Here is a 12110-nt window from a genome sequence, read left to right as displayed (position 1 = left end):
CCTCAAATGCCAGAATGAATGTATTAGATTTCATTTAAAAGATATCAATTTAATTCATTTTCATCTATTTTAATTTTAATGTTATTATATATATATAGTGCCAAATCACAACAACAGTTGTCTTAAGGCACTTTGCATTGCAATTTAAAGACCCTGTGATAATACAAAGAAAACAGACAACCCCAACAGTTCCTCCCCACTGTTGCCAAGATCTTTGGCGACAGTGGGAAGTAGGGCTGCTCGATTATGGCAAAAATGATAATCACAATTATTTTCACTGAAATTGAGATCACGATTATTTGACGATATTTATTTAACCCTTTAAGACCTACTATAGAACCAAGTCCACCAGAGCTTATATTATTTTTTTTACATGCTGTAGTGCCATTTGTGGGAGCATTTCAAGTTGCTATACATCAATACAACTGTTATAGCCCATATTTTAATAATATGTATGCATTAAGTGCATAGTAATTACATAAATTGCAAAAAAGTGCAATAAACTACAAAAAAAATTGAAAATCGCGTTTGTTTTGTTTACATATTGTAACGATGGTTAAGTGTTACTGGACAGTGACATGTTGGTTTTCTCTGCACACTGTTGTTGTTCCTTTAAGATTCATGTTTGGTTGGGCTGCAGGAAGTAGTGAGGGTGGTGTACAGGAAGGGGTGGGGGGACCTGGTTGTTCTGTGTGTGTGCCAGGCTGAAGAGAGGTGTAGTTCGAGAGCGCTTCCCCCTGAGTTAACAACCCGCTGGCTTATGTGCCGAATAAACGGACAAACTGAGACCCCAACCGTCTGGTTCTTGTGAACGTTACAATATATTTCTACTTGGAGAAATTTAAGAGGTTTATCCCTCAAAACTTTAAATACAATAAAGTTGCAAAAAATAGTTTCCCACCACAGGAAATTTATTTTGAGTGTCTTCATAGTTTTATTTTGGAGATACAGCAATTTTTATATACTGCAGGAAAAACAAAAAACAATCCTATGATGCAAATTTGCAAAGAAAACAGCATATGCATCATTTCACTGTGGGAAGTGTTACGACCAGCTGATAGGAACGGCGAAGCGTGTTTCTGGAATATTATGTTTTTGTTCCTGCAAGCGCTTTTTATGCAATTTTTGCAAAGCTATATGTGGAAGGAAACCGTGACCGAGGACAAGCTGATGGCATCAGATGTAAGTACAACTCCTCCGGTTTCATATGCAAAACAAATTATTGCGCTAGCTTACACGGTTCAGGTTCTACAGGGATTTAACAATAGTTACGCAAAACGGAGCGTGCTGCTCTGACCGGCTTTAAAGGGTTAACAATGACTTTTAAAAAATAATATAAAATAGTGTGCAACACCACTGAAGTTTTTTTTTTTAAACTCTCTTTTCAACCAACGGCAGTCACTCTCCAAATAACTTCTGCTTAGCTTTCCGAGCTTCCCTCGGGTCCTCTTAATCAGCGGTCTCCAACCTTTTTTGCGCCACGGGCCGGTGTTGTGCCAAAAAGTGATTGTCTGCCAAAAACTGATTTGGCAAATACCGGAAATCAGTTTTTGGCAGACAATCACTTTTTGGCACAACACCGGCCTTTAAGGTGTCGCGGATAAATGAGGGAGGGGCTAATAATCGGCTCAGTCATTTTTAATGATCGTTGAAAGCCCAGATCGTAATCGTGATTAAAATTCGATTAATTGAGCAGCCCTAGTGGGAAGAAAAAAAAATCTTTAACAGGAAGAAACCTCCAGTAGACATAGGCTCAGGGTGGGTGGTGTCATCTGCCATCTGGCCAGTTGGGATGAGATATCATGTTCTATTTTCTGAATATTTGCCTATTGTAGCTAGTGTAGCTGAAAGAAAACTTTATCAAACTCTGGTGTGTTTTATTTCCCCCGTGTCATTCTGTCTATTAGTCCCAGCTGTGTTTCCTGCCTGTGTGTACTTCCTTTGTTATGTCTCATGTATTTAAGCCCTGTGTTTTCCTCTTCCTTTTGTTGCGTCGTCCCATGCATGTGTGTGTTCTCTGTGTTGTGGGTTTTCCTTGCTCCTGGTTTCCCAGTTTTCTAGTTAAGGTTTGTTTTTTGTGAGTTTATTTTTTGAGTGTTTTTTTGCCCAGTACCTCTTTAAGTTCAACCATCTGTGTCTGTGAGTCCTGCATTTTGCGTCCAATCCACAGCATCTTACATGACACTTGCGATCGATTGGAGAATATGCATTTTTCCTTAGCAACTCTAGACCTGTGACTGAGGTATAACAGCTACCAGAACAGGTTGCATTTTCTCCACATACTACAGTAGCATAGTCTAAGAGTCTAGAAAATCTTTCAGATCAAGTCTCATACGTGTGTTTCAGAGTCACAGTTCTTCATTTTTAGACACCACATTGGTGAATTCCCATGTAGAGCCGGATTTGAACCTAACCCTCACACTCAGAAGTCACTAATGACCTTATGTCTTGAAGTTAAGACATTAATGTGCAGCTGAGTTTATTATTTAAGGGAAAAGTTAATTCCTTAACTAAGGTGGATGCTTTGCTAAGGCTTTTTTACAGTACTATTTAGTCAGTTTTTTGTCAGTTTGTAAAGATTACACAAAAACTACCAGGATGAATTTCATGAAATGTAGAGATTAAGCATAAGCAAAGAAAATTTTGTGTAGATGGGGTTGTGTTTCTGTAAAACCGTAAGCCACAGCTTGGCCTTAAGGGTGGGCTGTAAATAAATAATAAAAGCTAGGCATGTTGACTATTCTCACTGATGCGTGTTATTTCCTCTACATGACTAATGGATCAAATAACTTTCCCTGGTATTCAGCTGAAGCATGTCCTTATATTTATTCATGCGAATGAGCAGCATTTAAAAATAGCTTTTAGGAAACAGAGTTAACCTTTTCAGCCTTTTCAGCCTTCTGCCTTTGCATTGTAAATGCACATAGACGTGCTGCCAAGAGACTGAACTTCTTCTGCATCCTCTTCCTGACATTCCTTTGGGCTGACCTGACACATTTTCTCACAGCTGTAGCAGTAATTAATCCAGTTTTCTTTTGTCCACATATTTTCTGTTAATTACAGTTAGACTGTATACATTTATTAAACAGTTATTTAAAGCTTATATTTAACGTTTCAGGAAAGATTTTCAATTTAAAGTTAAAGTGAGATGTATAACCTCATCTCTGTTGTCCTTGTTTCCACATTAGAGCATTAAACGTGTTGTCACATGCCAGCATCTCAACAACATAACACAGAAGTGCCCTCTAAACTGAATATGTGTAGGGAGCATTACACCGATCATCATTATCTCACAACAACTAAAAACGGGAGGGTTGTTTTGCCTATTGGTTTGGTTTTAAATTAAAAAGACACTAGTTTATCCCCTCTTCCCCTACTTAGCTGTTCAGCTGACATATGCTGATGTCTGAGATCTGTTACACTAGGTTAAATTGTTCATTCTTGAATTTGAACGAGGTTCTCCAGAAGGTCTAGCATACAGCCTTTCTCTTTGTGCTGAAAGTGAGAAATGAACTCGAGTGTCTTGGTACCTCTCACCACCGGTGTGAAGCACTGTTGCATGCTTTTGTCATTGGGTCTCACATCATTATGAAGGATGGATACTACTACCTTAATGAATGCATATTTAACACCACCTAACACCCCACATGTGTGGTGATCTGTCAGTCAAAATGGACATGTTGAGTTTACTCTCCTTTACTAGGATAAACACAGTGTTCACATTTAAGAAACTCATAACAGCTGGTTTCTTTTCCTACTTTGCATGCCACATTACCTTTCCCTAATGCAAAACACTCTATCTGGGAATGGTTCTGTACCTCGTGTACCTGTGTAATACATTACTTTTCCTAAGTAGCAACCCCAACACTGACCACAACTCATCCTCTTATTCACTGGACCAGATACAGAGTTGCGTTTGGCTGAGATATGACATATGAAAGCATTGGGTTAGGTTCAGCCAGTGATGGGGTAGACCTCACACCAAGGGTTACAGTTACTTGTTGACATCATGTGATTTTTGCAGTTTGTCACTGCCAAATATATATAAAGTATTATGGCTCTAAATGCCCTACATTTAGATGAAATGTAACATCCTCTAGTTTCTGAAACTTTGTATATTTGGAATTAGCCAAAGCTTTGATTTGACACTGTTGCTGACACAAATACAGGCAGCTGGAGACACCATAGCTGATAGCAAAAGACTCACGGGCACAGTAAGCATAATCAAGGCTTCAAACAAAACCCAGTATTAACCCAAGACATGTTGCTCTGACCGGGCAGATGTAAAGAGGTTAGGCCTCAGTCTTCTTTTTATTAACACCTTGGGAAATTCAACCCTATTGTGTCTCAGAACTCCCTCCCCCTTCTCCTACTGCAGTCACTTTAAATCCCTTCTTGCTTGCACTTCATCACCGTTTGCAGAGCTCGGAGTGGCTTTCAGCAAATAACAAACTGCTCTGCTGCAGTTCCGCCAACCCTGATCTACCTTCCATCCTCTGCTGTGGCATACCACTAAATCCTCTGAGAGCAGCTGCACCCCACTCACAGAAAACACTAGTAATGTACAGTTTCTTTTGTATGCACTGGATGCTGATGGAAACCTTTACAAGAATACTAATGATGTTTCTTTGGTGGGGGGAAGTGTTGGAAGTGGGGACTAGGGGGGTGTCATCTGTACTGTACAACCTCTGGGATTGGCCATATTTCCTCTGTCCCCTCCTTCGTAATACCATGCCCTTTATAGATCTCTCCTTCCAGCTATTCATCAACGGCACGTATTTGCGGCCAGGCACGTTTGCTCTTCCTTCCAGCTCTGTCAGCACTTTAAGGGTCAGTGAACTGCAGGAAGTCAAATGAATAACACAGCCCCAAACTGAGGCCCCTGAGCCATTCATTGAATGGGTGATGTGCGAAGGAGCTCCACATCAATGACTCTGCCTGTGTATGCTGGTCAGATCATTGAAAAATCTTACTTTTTGGACACCACAGATGAGAAATGCTGAAGCCATTTTTTTTTCCCCAAAATGGAAAGTGCAAGCTATTTGGAGGTGTGAGAGGAGGCACAGTGGTGCAGCAGTTGGTAGTGATACCCTGCAAAAAGGTTTAGACCGTGGCTGGAGTGGAGTTTGCATGTTCTCTCTGTACCTGCCTGGGATTACACCAGCTTCCTCCAGCAGTCCAGACAATAGGTACATTTGGCTAATTGATGAATAAATTGACAGCGGGTGTGAAGTCTATAACTTTTTCTCCGATTTTTTCTGACGCAGCATTACAGTTCATTCTTACTGCACTACTCTGTCCCCTTTTTTAGGACCTCAAAGTATGTACCAGCATGTACTCCACTACAAGATAAGAGATGTAGCTGGGAGCAAGATCGCTGAAGGTAATCAATAAAATCTTACAATGCATTCTAACACACACGGTGAAGTTGTCAATTCTATTCGGTTTTAGTTAAAAACCTGGCAGCTGAGTTATGTACAGTTTGGAGTCAATGGATAGATTTTTTTTTTTTGGGGGGGGGGGGGGGGTCATAGGCAGAACATGCAAACTTTACACAGAAAAGCCCCAACCCTCAGCCTGCAAGCATGTGGTACTGATAACTACACCAACCTGCTGCCCCAGTTATTTGGTTTTTTATTTTTTGTTTTTTCTATCCCCTAAAGGGTTTAGAAAGGACATATTTAAAATTTTAGAAAAATTCCAGCCAGGTTTAAAAAGCCTGGTTTGCATTTTCACTTGGCACCTGCTGTTTTAGGTGGCTGGTTTCTCATCCATCTGCCTCAGTCTGACACAAATGTCCTTCCAGAAATCCATTCTCTAAAATCAATTTGTGCTTCATTCTTTGATATTAGGTCACCTTCACTGGCCTCCTCTCTGTGGACCAGGGAGTCCTCTCCTGGCCTATTTAAACATAAGCACACACGCACACAAACACACTTACACAACCAATCCATGATTCTCGACTTTGACCTTAAAACGAACCACTTCACCGCATAAAAACATGAGAAATCCATACAGACTTATGTCACCAGATGTTCTATTTTAATACACATGTCACCAGCCCTTTTTTTTTTTTTACCTCCAGTCATTGATCAAAAAAGCTGACCCACATTGCAACACACCTTCACACGCTGTTTCACCAGTGGCCCATCTTACTGACTCATTCAGGCCATTCATTGTGAATCTACAGGGAATGGACCTGATGCCATGCAGAATCGCGCTGTATCCCTCTGGCCTGTTTTTTCCATGCCTGTGGTGTGACATTTCCAACCTATTCATCAGTCAAAGGCTGTGTGTGTTCCATAGCATGTTGAAAGAGCCAAACACATGCAGAGGTAAAAAGATTATTCAAATACGTGAGTTAAGGAATGTTATTTTTCCAACGTGCTACTTTGTTTTGAGGCTTATACTAAAATATTTGTGAATAGTGCAGTAAAGCAGCTGTTTTACTAGCCTAGCCTTGAGCTTTGTCACTAAGGTACAAAAGTAGTGCTAAAGATAGCTAGTAGGTTAAATGAGCCTAAGCCCACCTTTTGTCCAGAGGGCTAGTAATACTAAGAGTTTTATGTAAAGATCAGGTAAATCACTGTGAAAGTCCTCATATTTATGTGATTAATAGAACTGACCAATTATTTTTATATTTATATATCAAGCGGCCTTGCTAACATGAATCTTTCCTGACTTTTGTCCAATGGATAAACATCTGGATTGTGTTTTAAGGGTTTTTTGTATTTGTTTTTTGTTTTTTTTTTAATCATCTTAAAGAGACACTTCGGCAGAGCAAACACAGTATTGACATTATATGCTAGTGGTTAGCAAGTATGTAGCATAACATTTTTTTTAAGTGACATTGCTGGCCTTTTTTGGTTTCCAGTAATGCGTGATATCTTTAGCTGCTAACATTTAATTAGATAACTGGTTAGGTGCTAACTGCTTTGTAATGTTGTACTCTGTTTAATGTACTCTGACAGATAAGGGCTTTCTTGACTTTTTTTTATAAAAAACATTAAAGAATTGCTTTATCAATTATCAGGTCAATTACTATAATTTGTAGGGTAAAATTGCTTCCGCGGGTTTTGTACACACAACCTCTCATGGCCTTAGCACTTAGGTTAATGTATAAAAGTTATTATATCTTGTACTAGATAGTAGTCTATTTTTAACTGCTATGCTCTTTAAATTCTTTTTTCAGTAGAGTGTAGAGTACAGTAAACTCATTGCCATGTTCAAGAAACCAGTCTGAGATGATTTGAGTATTGTACCAGCTGAGCATTGTTCAAACACTGCAGACATTTTGAGTATTGCTGCTAATCACGTCCAGTGTACCTGTCATGTGACTGCTGCTTCCACAAACACACTGGCCCGTCTAGCCCTGACAATGGATCCCTGCCTTCACGTTGTTTACAGCAAATTCTGACCTTACCATTTGACTGTTGCAGCAGAAATAGAGACTCATCAGACCAGGCAACATTTTTCTAGTCTTTATTGTCTAACTTTCATGAGTTTGTGCAAATTGAAGTTTCAGTTCCCTGTTTTTAGCTGACAGGAGTGTTACCCAGAGTGGTCTTCTGCTGTTAAAGCCCATCTTAAAGGTTAGATATTTTTGATTTTCACCCAGAAAATTGCCATTCACTAGTTGATTTCTTGTCAGACCTTAGAGATGGTTGTTTGGGGAAAAATCCCAGCAGATCAGCAGTTTCTGAAATGCTCAGAATAGCCTATCTGACACGAACAACCATGACATGTTCAAAATCAATTAACTCACCTTTCTTCCCCATTCTGATTAACCCAACACTGCAAATGGGCCAGTCATGGTTATATGAAACATTGTACAGTAAATGGTACTATGGGAGAGATCTGATTACTGACCAGCAGAGTGTAAACCAGAATATTTCCCACATCCTTGCATTATATGTTATCTCATTCTATGATTTCCTGTCTTAACCTAATTTCTTACAGTAACTCAGTTTCTTCTGCATCATTCACCTTTCACAGATCCTCCCCAGAAGCTCATCAACAGAAAAATGTTTCTCAGAGATCATCAGTGCATCAAGAGCTTGTATAATTCAGCCATATAAGTTATTCAGGCTGCATGCAAACCTTCTGCAAAGCAAGCGGTGCAGTGTGGGTTTTCAAGCTGAAAGCTGAAGGTCAGAAGTACCTCACTCCTCATCATCATCACCTCCCCTTCCAGACTCCCGTTATCACCTCCATTCTACACACAACATTAAACTGGAAGTCATTCTGTCTGAGCTGCAATGATTACTGAGCTGATAATGTCCCAGAGCCAGAAGGCTCATAAAAAAAACTTAAGAGTGTCTTTACATGGCAATCAGACTCTTATGAACCGTAACACATACAAACACAGATATAGAATATGTATATAAAGACATGCAATGAGGTATTCGAAAGCACACATTCAGGCATTAGTGCACTAACCTACACACAAATGCTCACAGACAGGCTCATACACTGCGTATGCACACAGATGAAACATTAAGGGTCTTTATAGTGTTTTGCATATGAGACAGAAGGGAGATTAATCTTTATAGTCTCGCCCACGAGTCCAAAAGCTCATTATGTCACCAGGTGTGGGCTCATCACAGAGAAAAGGCATGAACCAGGAGGCATGTTCAAAGGTTTCTGTTCATCAAAAGTCTTATGCAGTATTAGCACTAACCTGGAGGTAAAGACCTAAAAGATAACAGCACCGTGGAAATTTCACCCAGAGAATAATTAAAGCTACTTTCAGCTGCTCTCTTAACACAGGAGGTTGATTTTGCAGAGTTTTACGTCAGGTGTCCTTCCTGACCGCACCCCAAAGGGGATACCCAGAGAATAATTCCCAGTTCTGTTACACTTCAACAGATACAAACATTAATCAATTCATAGATAGAGGTACAAAAAAAAAGTCCTTATCAGTGGCCAGATGTGAAGAGAGAAGAGAAGTCCAGGAGAATCACTTCAACTCATGAATGCATCTTTTCTTTGCAGAGCTTACGGTGGCACACTGAGGAGATCTCAACCACTTTACCTTCTGAATAAAACTAATAATGAATGAGTGTTTTTTTTGTATCATTAGCACAGTTTATAGGAAAGGGGGAATTGGCTTTAGAGACCAAACTGGTTTTTGCAGCAGCCAATAAGCATGGTAATGTCATTGCTTTTTTTAACGTGGGAGTCTGTGGAGATTGATTTGCTTTTGCCGTTAGAGGAAATGCAGCTTCTGGCACTTGCACATTGACTTGATTTTTCATCCCTTGCCCATATTTCCTTGCCCATCTCCAAACCATATTTCTTCTCCAGAGAATTCTGAGAAACTGGCAAAAAATATCTTAGTAAGGTGTTGAGCTGCTTCAGTGTTTTAGCACATTTCAATGCTGTTAGAGAAAAGAATTGTCTAGCACGTCAGCCCTGAGACATATTCTTAACTTAACGATAGAAAATTGGCTCATTTTAAAATTTTGTTTCATACTAGAGGGCAATTTAATCCTCATGGAAAAACAGCGCAGCCACATGTTCCTCTTCAGGGCAAAGTCAACTTTATGTGCTGCTTTAGACAAAAGAGACCTGCTGTTTTAAAAGGTAAGGTTTCATCATAAAATGTCTTTATCCTAATTAAAGCCAGAGTCAAAGGCTTGCTCACTATATAAATATACCTTGCAAGGAGTGATAATTAATCTGGATGTATTAAAGAATGGTGGAGAAATAACTGAGAGACACTGCTGTGAGGTCCAATCAGTGTGCAAGTGACAGACTTGAAACTCTTGACCCCTGAGCTGTGATTATGAACCTAGTGGAGCAAATGAAACTGAAGTCATCTTAACAAACCCATTGCTGTACACTACATATTTCTTTGTTTGTTTGTTTCCTTAAAACAATACTGTTTCCACTTAACAAATGTCAGTATTTGTTGCTTTAGCAAACACTTCCACCCTGTGGACAGCCTGGGTAGTTCACACCAACAGCACACCAGCATCTGTGTACTGTGCATGGCTTTTGGCAGCAGACATTAAACAGAAGTTTAATGCTAATTCTCATCAGGTCATTACGAACTAATTAACCACATTTACATTATACATGCAATCTTATCCCAAATAAAAGGGAAAGTAAAAGGTAAATTATGCACCTAACCATAGACTATATATAAAAGATGGACAAATGACATTACACTTTAATTTGCAGAAAGTATTTGGTGTCCATACACTATTCATACATATTTGAATAGTGCTGAGGCCTAAAATAACAACTGATTCTGGGGCTCATGTCCTAGAGAGACCAACGAGTGCATTAAGAAGGCGAGAGCTTCATCCAACATAACAGATGTTTGATTCCAGAAATGGGATTGTTACATCATCACTTAACAAGATGATGGGGATTGCTTTACTTTTGAAGACAGCCTCATGTGACTGTTAAAGTGTTGTTACATGTTAGCTTCATTTTTGGCAACAGAGGTTCCCACTTAAACCTAACAGACGGCATTTTTACCACTATAAGCTCTTAAAATGCTTTTCTTTTTTATTGTCTGTGGCATTCAGTGGAGGGTGTTTTCCATTGACCTTCCACTGTCTGAAGCTAGTAACCAGAGTGGAAAGTTAGAACCTTAAGGGCACATCCACACCCTTCACCATCTCTTCACAGGTCACAGATTGAGCCTCATGGGCTTTATTTCCAAATTAAAGGCTCAGCTTTCTCTTCTAGGACTGTGGACATTGGCACTTTATTAGTTGTATGAGGTTAAATATGTTACTATATATTTATTTAGAAATAAATATAGTGTATAGTGGCTGTAGCTCAGGCAGTAGAGCAGGTCATCCACTGATTGGAAAGTTGGTGGTTTGATTCCTGGCTTCCCCCTGGTCTGCATGGCAAACATCATTGGGCAAGATACTAACTCCATGTTGCTCTCCGATGCATCTATTGAAGTGTGGATGCATGTATGAATGTTAGATAGGCACTAACAGCTTAGAAACAGTGCTGGTGTGATTGGGTGAATTAATAAGTTGTATGAAGTGCTTTGAGTGCTCAGATAGAGTAGAAAAGCACTATATAAGAACCAGTCCATTTAACAAGTGTGTGTGTGTGTGTGTGTGTGTGTGTGTGTGTGTGTGTGTGTGTGTGTGTGTGTGTGTGTGTGTGTGTGTGTGTTGTGTGTTGTGTGTGTGTGTGTATAAGCCATGAAAAAGTAGTTAGATTACATTACGAAACCCACCGTCTAGCACGCTTCTTCTGTCTGACCTTACATAGCCAATCATTCTCCTCAAATTAAACACACCCATACAAAGAAAACAGATCAGTGATACATAATTCATTCTCATCAAGCCTTTTGTTTATATTCTGATGTTGGGGAGCGAAGGTGAGGGCAGATGGAGCGTGTTTTTAAAACCCTGAAAGGAGCCACTCAATCTTTCATGATCTTTTGATGTGTTTGCACGGTGTGTTCATATCAGCTTAGCACTAAAAATAAAGCCAATGAATGACTATGCAGTCCTGAGAGGCAGGAGAAAACAAGCGTGTCTTTCACAACACCTCAAAGGGAAGCTTTGCTTTGGTCCATTAATTGGAATTATTTGTATTATGTTTCAACACTGATTATGCTGGAAAGCCTCGCTTCAAACACTCACAATTAACATGGTCAAGAGCTCACAGGATGGTAGAAAGTGCTCGAGCAATCAACATAAAAGCAGCGTGTTTGTTAGATCTTCACTTGGAAAGAATTAAAGAGGAGTATGAGTTAAGATTCTGGTTTATGTAATCGAGAGCTTCAAAGCAGAAATAAAATGACCCATACTGTATGTCTTTGCATGTCAGTCATAAATGGCAGAAATGAACAGTGAGGGCAAGATTCACTACTGCTATTGAAATTTAGTAAATTTTGGTCATTCCAAGTTTCAGAAAAAAGAACTGTCAAGTGTTGCTGAATGTGGATGTGAATTCCCCACCTGATCTGCTCGTTCATAACATCTAGTTTCAAAACACCAAGATGGCAAGAGTTCAAAAGCACCATGCTTTACAATGAGACCAATTGGAGCCTTACAGACACGCTATATCCAACTTTTATCTATATTCTGTACTGTTAATAATCACAACCACTAGATTATCAACATGAA

The 12110-nt window shown here is 39.5% G+C and overlaps 1 long non-coding RNA gene across 1 annotated transcript; it reads left to right on the top strand.

Annotated features, from left to right (window-relative positions):
• Positions 1 to 5341: 5341 nt before the first annotated feature.
• Positions 5342 to 8213, top strand: LOC113034274 (uncharacterized). The gene is made up of 3 exons (XR_003274139.1): positions 5342 to 5383; positions 6191 to 6335; positions 7996 to 8213. It is a non-coding gene; the product is annotated as an uncharacterized LOC113034274 (long non-coding RNA).
• The last annotated feature ends 3897 nt before the right edge of the window (positions 8214 to 12110 follow it).

This window comes from Astatotilapia calliptera, chromosome 12 (assembly GCF_900246225.1).
Source record: "Astatotilapia calliptera chromosome 12, fAstCal1.2, whole genome shotgun sequence".
Classification (NCBI taxonomy): domain Eukaryota; kingdom Metazoa; phylum Chordata; class Actinopteri; order Cichliformes; family Cichlidae; genus Astatotilapia; species Astatotilapia calliptera.
Note: the sequence above shows the minus strand (reverse complement) of the source record. Positions and strands in the feature narration are given on the sequence as shown.